Here is an 8,945-nt window from a genome sequence, read left to right as displayed (position 1 = left end):
TATCTTTTGATAGCTGGGCACCATCAGCTTTCTTCACCACATTTGCTTATGCACCGGCTTTGTCTTCGGTGATCATGTGGCTGTCACTCTTTACAGGAGTAGCAAGCCTTGTCTTTCTCCTGAGGAGGTGACTGGTGGTTTTGAACTGCTGGCCTTGTGGTTAGCAACCCAGTGTATACCCACTCTGCCACCAGGGCTTCAGATAATAAGTGATCAATAAATGCAGATTCTAAAAAGAAAATATTTTTAAAATAATGAAAGAAAAGAAAAAATATTTAACACAGCCTCACTAAGTCCCCTTTGCCGCATGGAGTGACTGTTTTCTGTGCTGTGTTGCAGGCTCTGTCTCTGCGCCCCATGGGAAAGCATCCAGAGGTCCCAGGGGTGGCGGTTGTTGGGCGGTGCCATGGAGCCCATTCTGACCCACAGGGACCCTGTGCACAACAGACCCAAACGCTGCCCAGTCCTGCGTCCTCTCACAGCTGTCCCCATGCTGGAGCCCACGGAGGTAGCCAAGGCACTCATTGAGGGTCTTCCCCTGTTTCATCCCACCTCAGGAGTTACGTATCCCTCTGGGAGCCATGATCACCCTGTCCCGGGACGGCTCAGGCTTTGGAATTTAGAGAAAGGTTTTCATTGAAACAAGGCTTCTATGACTGAGATACTAATCATTAATAATAACAGCAAAACCATACCAGCTGCCATCGCGTTCCTTCTGACTGATCGTGACCCTGCAGGACAAAGCAGAACTGCCCCCGTGGGCTTCTGAGACCGTGACTCCTTCTGGGAACAGAAAGTGTCCATTTCTCCCTGGTAGCGTGGTTGCTGGCACCAGGCTCCTGAGCTCAACATTAGCAGCTCAACGTGTAACCCGCTTCACCAGCAGGGCTCCTCCTGTGGCTGAGACAGGTGTCGAAATCATGGAACAAGAGCAAGATCGTCTTCATCCTGTTTTAAGTAAGGAATCCTGATCTAGAGAGCAAACACACACACACACAATGTTGCCAGCCTGAGGGAACGCCAGCACCAACCTTCCCCGACCTCTCCAGATGGACACACAACATTGTTGCGGGTACAAGTAGGACTCGGCTCTGTGAAACCAGACAACAGAGCCGTCCGTGCTCAGCATGCAACCCCAGCTGACGGTGAGGGCTTGGGGGCTTGATTGTCCGACCGCGTAGCAACAGGCAAGCTGGCACAGAGGCGAGAAGAGCCGTCTCTGCCTTGTACTGAGTCTCGTCTTGTACAAAAGCACGGATGCTGGCCTCCTGTCTGCATCTTCCAGCCTGAGACTCATGTATCCCTGTCATCACATGGCGTCGTACCAAGCTGCCTCCAAACGGCCATCAAACTATGGGGCTGTGCCTCTTCTGCCTGCCTGCCTGCCTTGGCCTGCCTGCGGGTTTCTGTTTGCTTTTGTAATGGCGTTTGTGCCTTGTACTCACTAATTGGAGCACGACCCTCGGTTTATTGCAACAACTGCAGATTATTATTGACTTGGTCTGTTAGCTCGTTCAATAAACCAGACGTGGGAAGACACAATCGTGGGTGTTTGAGCTGCCATGACACCCAAAGACTCTGGATTTCTTATTCTGTCTAAACAGCCAGTGTCAAATTTAAGTATCAAGGTGATTCTATTGCTGGTCAATGTCATTGAATCTGCTGACTCAGAGCAACCACCGAACACTTATGAAGCTCCTGTTGTTTGCTTGGACACATTGTTTCTATGCCTCCGATGTTCGTGCCTTTGAGTTCATTCGGACTCATAGAAAACCCTGCTTGTGCGCCCGTCCTGCTTGCAGCACCATCACCATCCAGGGCTCGCTTGCGTCCACTGTTGAAGGGGCTTCCTTGTTTTCACTGACCCTCGACTTTACCAAGTATGATGCCCTTCCCCAGGGGCTGGTCCAAAGTACATGAAGCAAAGACAAAGTCTCGTCATCATTGCTTCTCAGGAGTCTTCTGCAGTAATTCTTCTTCTTTAATCACATTTTATTGTCATCTCAGAGAACGTGGGCACAGCAAATCACTTCCCATTGGGCTGTTTCACGCAAATCGTTCAGTGACACTAGTTACAGTTCCCATCATAAGTCCACATTTCCTTTCATTTTGTTCTTGCTATTCTGTTTCAAATAATGGATTAAAATTTTTTTCTTCAGGGAGGGGGGTGTTCACTGTTGCCGAGATTATACACAGCAAACCACACACCAATTCATCAGTCTCTAGTGCACTGTGTAGTCCCATTGGAGGCATTTTTCAAGCCGGGCAGCTGTTCTCATGCTCCCTTTCTGAGAAGATGCTTCTTCCAAAGGAGCTCTGGTGGCCCAGTGGTTTGGTGCTGGGCTGCTAACTGCAAGGTCAGCAGTTTGAAACCACCAGTTGCTCCAGGGGGTGGGGGGGGATGATGAGACTTTTTACTCCCATAAAGAGTTACAGTCTCAAAAACCCACAGGGGCACTTGTACCCTATCCTATAGGGTCACTGAATTAGTTTATTGTGCCAACCTGGCTGATAAAGGTAAACACATGTGGCGTTAATTGAAGGGCAGAGATAAATGGCTCAGTGAGCCTCACCTTTCTAGTTCTTTGTAGCTCTTGCTTTCTGACGGTCGGACCAGGGTGCAACTGCCTTAGCCAGTTCCCTCCTTTAGCCGGCAAGGCTCACTTCCTGCAAGATATCCCTGAGGAGAAGCCACATGGATCTACCCCAATGCATCCCTGGGTGCTGGAGCAGCCGTGTGGAGACCCTGCCAGTGCTGAGATGCTTACACATCACTGACTCGGCTTTCCTCCTGCAGTCGGCATCATTGTGTCTGTTTGTGAGATGGAGGAGGACTTTGTGGATCGGTGTTGGACATATGGGTTAATGTTGGAAGTGTGGGCCTGGGCAGCACTGGGTTGGGATGTTTTCTTGATGCGCACTTAATCTTTATATAAAACTCTCTCTTATACATGAGTTGCTGTGGATTTGTTTCTCTAAAGCACCCAGACTAGCACAGTCACTATGAATTAGAATCAACTTGGGGGGGGGGGGTGCTTCTTCCAAGACCTTTTTGTCCACTCTTCTGGCAATCAGGGCACATTCAAGATTCTTTGCCTTCAAAGGCGTCCATTCTTCCGCGAGCTTCCTTATCCGTTGTCCAGGGCTTACCTGCTGATGAAGGGACTGAAAACACCAAGGCTTGGATCCAGCAGAGCTCAGGACTCAGAGTGACATCTTGGCCTTTCAACACTTTAAAGAGGGCTTTTGTGGATGCTTTATCCAGCGTCACGCGTCGCTGGAATTCCTGGCTGCTGCTTGCATGAGCGTTGATTACGGATCGGTGTTAGGGTTGTATTTGTCCAGAGAAACAAATCCAGTGACACTCATCGATGTACAAGACAGAGCTTTATATATATATTTTTTTCGCGCTGCCCCCGCCCCTTCCTCCCGGCCCCTCCCACCTGCCTGACAGAGCTTTATATTAAGAAACAAGTTGACATGAGGAAGGCAGCCCAGCGCAGCCCAGCCCGTCCGTAAGTCTGATGCTCGTCCACAAGTTCCCCTTCAGATTCAAGTAGCTGATGCCAACAGGGCTGTGGGAAGCAGGGATCACAGGCTGTGGGGTGCAGAGCCTCGTGGATTGCTCCTAGATCACTGGGAACACAGCAGGGCACGGACAGCTCTCAGGGTCAGGTGGCCCTCATGGGGGAGGCCCCTGGAGGCAGACACAATGTCCCAGTGAAGTCCCCACGAAGAGGATTACAAAGGGACAGAGAGAGGGACAGTTCTCAGAGACCCCCATTCTCCTACAAAGGCCACACCCCCAATCAAGTACACTTGATTGACAGGTTTGCCCCCACCGGCTCGAAGTCAAAGGAAACCCTCTTTTCTCTGTTTGTCATGATGCTGCCCACTGGTCCAGTGGCGAGGACATCTATCTTCCTTCCGTGGGGTGCCATCCAGACCCGAGGCTGAGCTTCCTCAATCCAAGCGTGCTTGCTTCCTGCAAGCGAGGCGGTGTTATCTCTATCACACAGGTTGTTAACGGGTCTTCTTCCAATCTTGATGTCGAGTTCGTCACATAGCCCAGCTCCTGCGATTTTCGGATCAGTGTACAAATGGACTACCCTGACACGCACACCTTTCCTGATTTTAAACCGTGCGCACTACCCCCTTGTTCTAGCTAATCAGTGGTTCTGTGTTTTTTAAAAAGCTCAATCAAGCCCCAATTGACATGCCATAATCACACACACACTCATATTTAAAGCGGACAACTTGGTAAGTTTTGGCATCTGTATGTACACATCCAGGAAACTGTCACTACAACTAAGATGTAAACATATCCATCACCCCCAAGCTTTTCTTATGCTCTGATGGTTACTTCAAAACAAAACAAAACAAAATAAAAATCACTACTTGTCATATTTCATCATGATCAGAGAATGTGGTCTTCCGAGTCCCACATTGAGGGATTGACTGAGATTTAGCTCTGCATGGAAGCCTGGTGGAGCGAAGGGTTAAGCTCTCAGTTACTAACCTGAGATGCTGGCAGTGTCAAACCTACCTGCCCAGCCCTGTGGAGAAAAACCCAGGAATCTGCTTCCATCAGGATTACAGACTAGGAAATTTTATGGGCATTTCTACTGGGTCACTTACAATGACTCCTGTGTAAGCTGGTTCTCACGGGGGTCAAATGCCTCATTTGAAAAAAAGTTTTTGTTGTGATTAGCGTTCATTCTCAGTATCTTTGGGGTCCATATGCAAATGATATCCCACAACAATAATCCAACTGCCGTCAAGTCAGTCGGACTCCTCAGGGCCCTGAGTGCAGCGCAGAACCGCCTCCGGTGTTTCCGAGACCATCTGCCTTTAAAGGAGTAGAAAGCCTCCTCTTTCTTCCTTGGAGTAAGTGGTGGCTTTGAACTGTTGACCTAGTGCTTAGCAGCGCAAAGAATGATGACATCAGCAACTGTTACACACTGCGACATTGTGTGCAGTCTATGGGACTCACAATGAGATGCGTCAAACAAGCAAACATGGGATGGTGACAAGTAACTGGGATTGAGAGTAAAGCTGGGACTCCTTTGTATCTATAGATCCCTTGAAAAGGGTTTCCAACTCATTATTTTTAAAGAATTATAGCATTTCTATAGTTAGTCATAGGAAAATGTCAACTATCTGGGTCTTCCCGGAATTGTCAAAATGTCCAGCTTCATCTGCAGGCCGTGGGCAGGGACAGGCGTGATAGAATCAAAGTGTAGGTGGGATTCCAGGTGTGCAAAGGAGCCGTGGCGGGCATAATGGTTACCTGCTACGCTGCTAACTAGAAGGCCAGCAATCTGAGCCCACTAGCTTCTCCAAGAGATGGGGATGAGGGGTTCTGCTCCTGCAAAGAGGAACAGTCTTGGAAATCCCTGGGGACTGTTGGACTGTGTCCCAGGGTCACGATGACTGGGAATGGCCTGGGTGGCAGGGACATCAGTTGGGTTGGGACGTGGACCGGTGAAAGGACCCAAGGCAGCCACCAGGGGTGCAGTGTTGACAAAGGCCATGTTCTGTTCTCTTGGTTTCTTTTGACTTTGCCAAAACACTGAGCAAAAACTGTGCCTACCCATTGCGGTATTCAAAGGCTCTATGTCTTTCTGATTTGTGAAAAACCCACTATCTACTCGATTGGCACAATTCAGAGAGGATGCAGGAAAAGCTCCCACTGTAATTGTGCTTTGGTTACCTTCCGTGCGCACCTCCAATAGTTTAGTTGTATGTGTGTTGACGTTCTACTTTTCAGAACAAAAACCGCCCACTGCCATGGAGTCGATGCTGACTCACAGCAACCCTCTAGGACAGGGTAGAACCGCTCCTGTGTGTTTACAAGGCAATAAGCCTCGGGGGCAGGCAGCCTGAGGAGCGGGGAGCCCTTGGTGGGCTGGAGCTGGTGGCTGGCCTCGTAGTGCCTACCTCTCTCCACCGTTGAGATCACAAAGGCTCGCAATTCCTCTGCATAGTTTGTACCTTTCATCCGTGTAACGGGAGCCTGACTTTCCCCCAACCTAATACCGCTTGTTTCCGTTCTATTTTCCCAACAGTAGCAGTGCCACCTTCACCTTCTTTGCATGGCATTTTTCTGCCTCTTTGTCCTCAGCTCTTTGGGGTTATTTGTTCTAGCTGTGTCCCCATGAACTGCACGTCCTGGGCATCGTGTTTCTTTTCCATAGGAACATCCTGTCGGTTCACTGGGGGATGTAACTCGCTTACATTCACGGGTCCCACCGCCGCGCTTGCTCCTACGCCTACTAGGCGTTCCAAAGACGAGCTTCATTGTTTCGTTTTCAGAATCCTTTCCTGGACGGTTCAGGTTTGTGTCTTCTCCCCTTCCACAATCTCCTCTGTTTTATGCTCAGAGACACCTACAGGCATATGGTGCTGGTCAACTACACAAGGAATGCCAGGAGGAGTGACTCCACTTGGAAGCACGGCCAGAATGATCCTTAGGAATGAGGATCGGACGTGTTACCCCAACTCATTTCCCTGAAGTCGATTTTGACCCATGGGGTACAGAAAGATTTCTCCCAAGTTGTCTCCCAAATATATGCCAAACCTAGCTGCTTGCTGCACATGGCAAATGACTATATACACTTGGAGGTCAACGGAAGTAGGTCAGAGGTTATCCTCCCTAAGGGTTATCAGTCATCTAGAGCAAGCAGACTGTATGTCTGTCCCACCCTAAGTAGGGCCAAGGGCAGTAGATTGTTTCCCTGAAGGCGAGAGCCCAGGGAGGTCAAGCCCACTGAAGGATGACCAAGGTTGGGCTGCCATATTGAGTCTAGGGTCTGCCTTCTTGTCCCATGTGTGTCCCTAGTCCCTCTTCTTCCTCTAGCAGGTACACCCCCAGCTCATCCCCTTCCTGTGATGTGTATACCTGTAGTACAACCCCTTCCTGTGACATATGTCTTTACCTGTAATCAGGGGACTTGCATGCCCCCAAAGATACATAAGCCTTGGCTAGTAATAAATTGCTCCCCTCTCTCCTGCCCCCTCATCTCCCATCTCCATGTGGACCACCAAGCAGGGCTGAGGTGAGCATGCTACCATGAAATGTGTCTGACTCCATGATTTTACGCTCTTCCATCTCTCCTGTTTCTCTAGGACTTTACTATAATCTTTAGATATCTTAACCATACAATTGCGCCTACTGAACCCGTGATTAGTTGCGGGGGGGGCTGGCTTCCCCCACAGAGACCCTTTGTAGGGTTCCTGAAGGTGAAAATATTTATGGGAGCAGCAGGCAGCCTCCACTTTCTCCCAAGGAGCAGCTGGTAGGCTTGAACCTCAGACCTTGCATGTAGCAGCCTAATTCTTACCACACATTGCCGCCAGCACTCACCTTATCAGGAACTGTAGATCCCTGGAGAAGGACGTCAGGCTTCTGAAGCAGAGTGAACAGAGAAGAAGAGGAAGACCTTTCACCTGATGGGCTGACATAGCGGGTTGGAACGCAGCCACACCCGGGAGGATGGCGCTGCTCAGAGCGCACGGCATCGCATTCTGCCGTACCCAGGGGTTGGTGCACCATGAATCGGAACTGACTTGCCAGCATACAGCAGCAGCCTCATTCACTGTTCATCAAGACCTTCCTGTTTATAGCTCATCAAACGCCTAGCACTCTTCCTGCGCCGCTCGCTGAGCCGAGCGAGGGTTTTGGCAGACTTCGTTTTCCTGTGTGTCACCACGGGGTTTGTTGGAATCATCTCGAGTCTCCTTCCCAGGTAATTATGAATCTTCTCCTTTCAGACATATGTCCTTTCCGTTTTCGAAAGCCTTCCCTAACAGTTGCATCTCAGGGCACAGCTATCTTGGAAGAGGTCAGATCCCCCGGATGGCTCTATCAAGGTCATTTTCAGCCTCTGTCCCCTTGATAGTGGGTCATCTCTCATCGTGAACCCTTGAGCCCTTGGGGATTTGGCTGGAATCAAAAGCTTGGGTTTGAACGAAATCCCAGCCCTGCTCCCCTGTGGCTGGGTGGCCTGGGAAGCTGGTTCCCCGCCTTGTTCTTCAATGACCTTCGTGACTCACAGGGACCAGTAATAGAACCCAGGACATCGTCTCCGAGACTCACTGGACGGAACTAGTGAACGGGGGCCATGGAGAAGTGAGAGCCTGTGGGTTTCTTGCCCCCCTCTTCTCTCCCAGGAAGCTCTCATCACACCCCTCCCACTCCGTCCTCTCAGTCGCTTCCCCTCTGTGCTGGCACGCTTCCCTCCGTCTGCAGCCCTGTCCAAGCCTCTCTCAAATTCACACACACAGATCCCCTGGCCTCCATTCTGTGTCTGCCTCTCCCGCCCTGCTTCTCCCTCTCCAGGTGTAGCCACGCTTCTAGAGAAAGCAGGCCAGGTGTCACGGCCACGCCTCCTCACTTACCCCCTGCCACCTGGCTGGCAACCAAGCCTTCCACTCAACACACGTTCAGTCCAAGTCACCAACAAACGCCACACAAAGTCCACTGCTGGCCAGCGGGCTCCTCCTCGTGGGGACAGAGTCTGGCAGACCCTCCCCCGCCCCCCAGGCGTTCCAGGCTGAAAACCCGTGATGGAAGTCGACAGTCTCATTTTCTTTTAGAGAGCGGCTGCTGGGTTTGAACCATATTCCTCCCTCTCCGTTAGCAGCCCCAGTGTTGAACCCAGTGCACCTCCTTGGAGGAAAGAGCGGCTCCGCCCCTGACATCAAGTAGGTTCCGACTCATTGCGACCCTCTAGAGAAGCAGTTCTCAACCTGTGGGTCGCGACCCCCTTGGGGGAGGTCGAATAACCCTTTCACAGGGACCGCCTAAGACCATGGGAAAACACATAAACATTTCACAATATACAATTACATATTGTTTTGTGATTAATCACTATGCTTTAATTATGTTTAATTATGTTCAATTTGTAACAATGAAAATACATCCTACCTATCAGATGTTTACA

This window comes from Echinops telfairi, unplaced genomic scaffold (genome assembly GCF_000313985.2).
Source record: "Echinops telfairi isolate 266 unplaced genomic scaffold, ASM31398v2 ScPeMD7_5;HRSCAF=22, whole genome shotgun sequence".
Taxonomy (NCBI): domain Eukaryota; kingdom Metazoa; phylum Chordata; class Mammalia; order Afrosoricida; family Tenrecidae; genus Echinops; species Echinops telfairi.
This window is presented reverse-complemented; position numbering follows the sequence as displayed.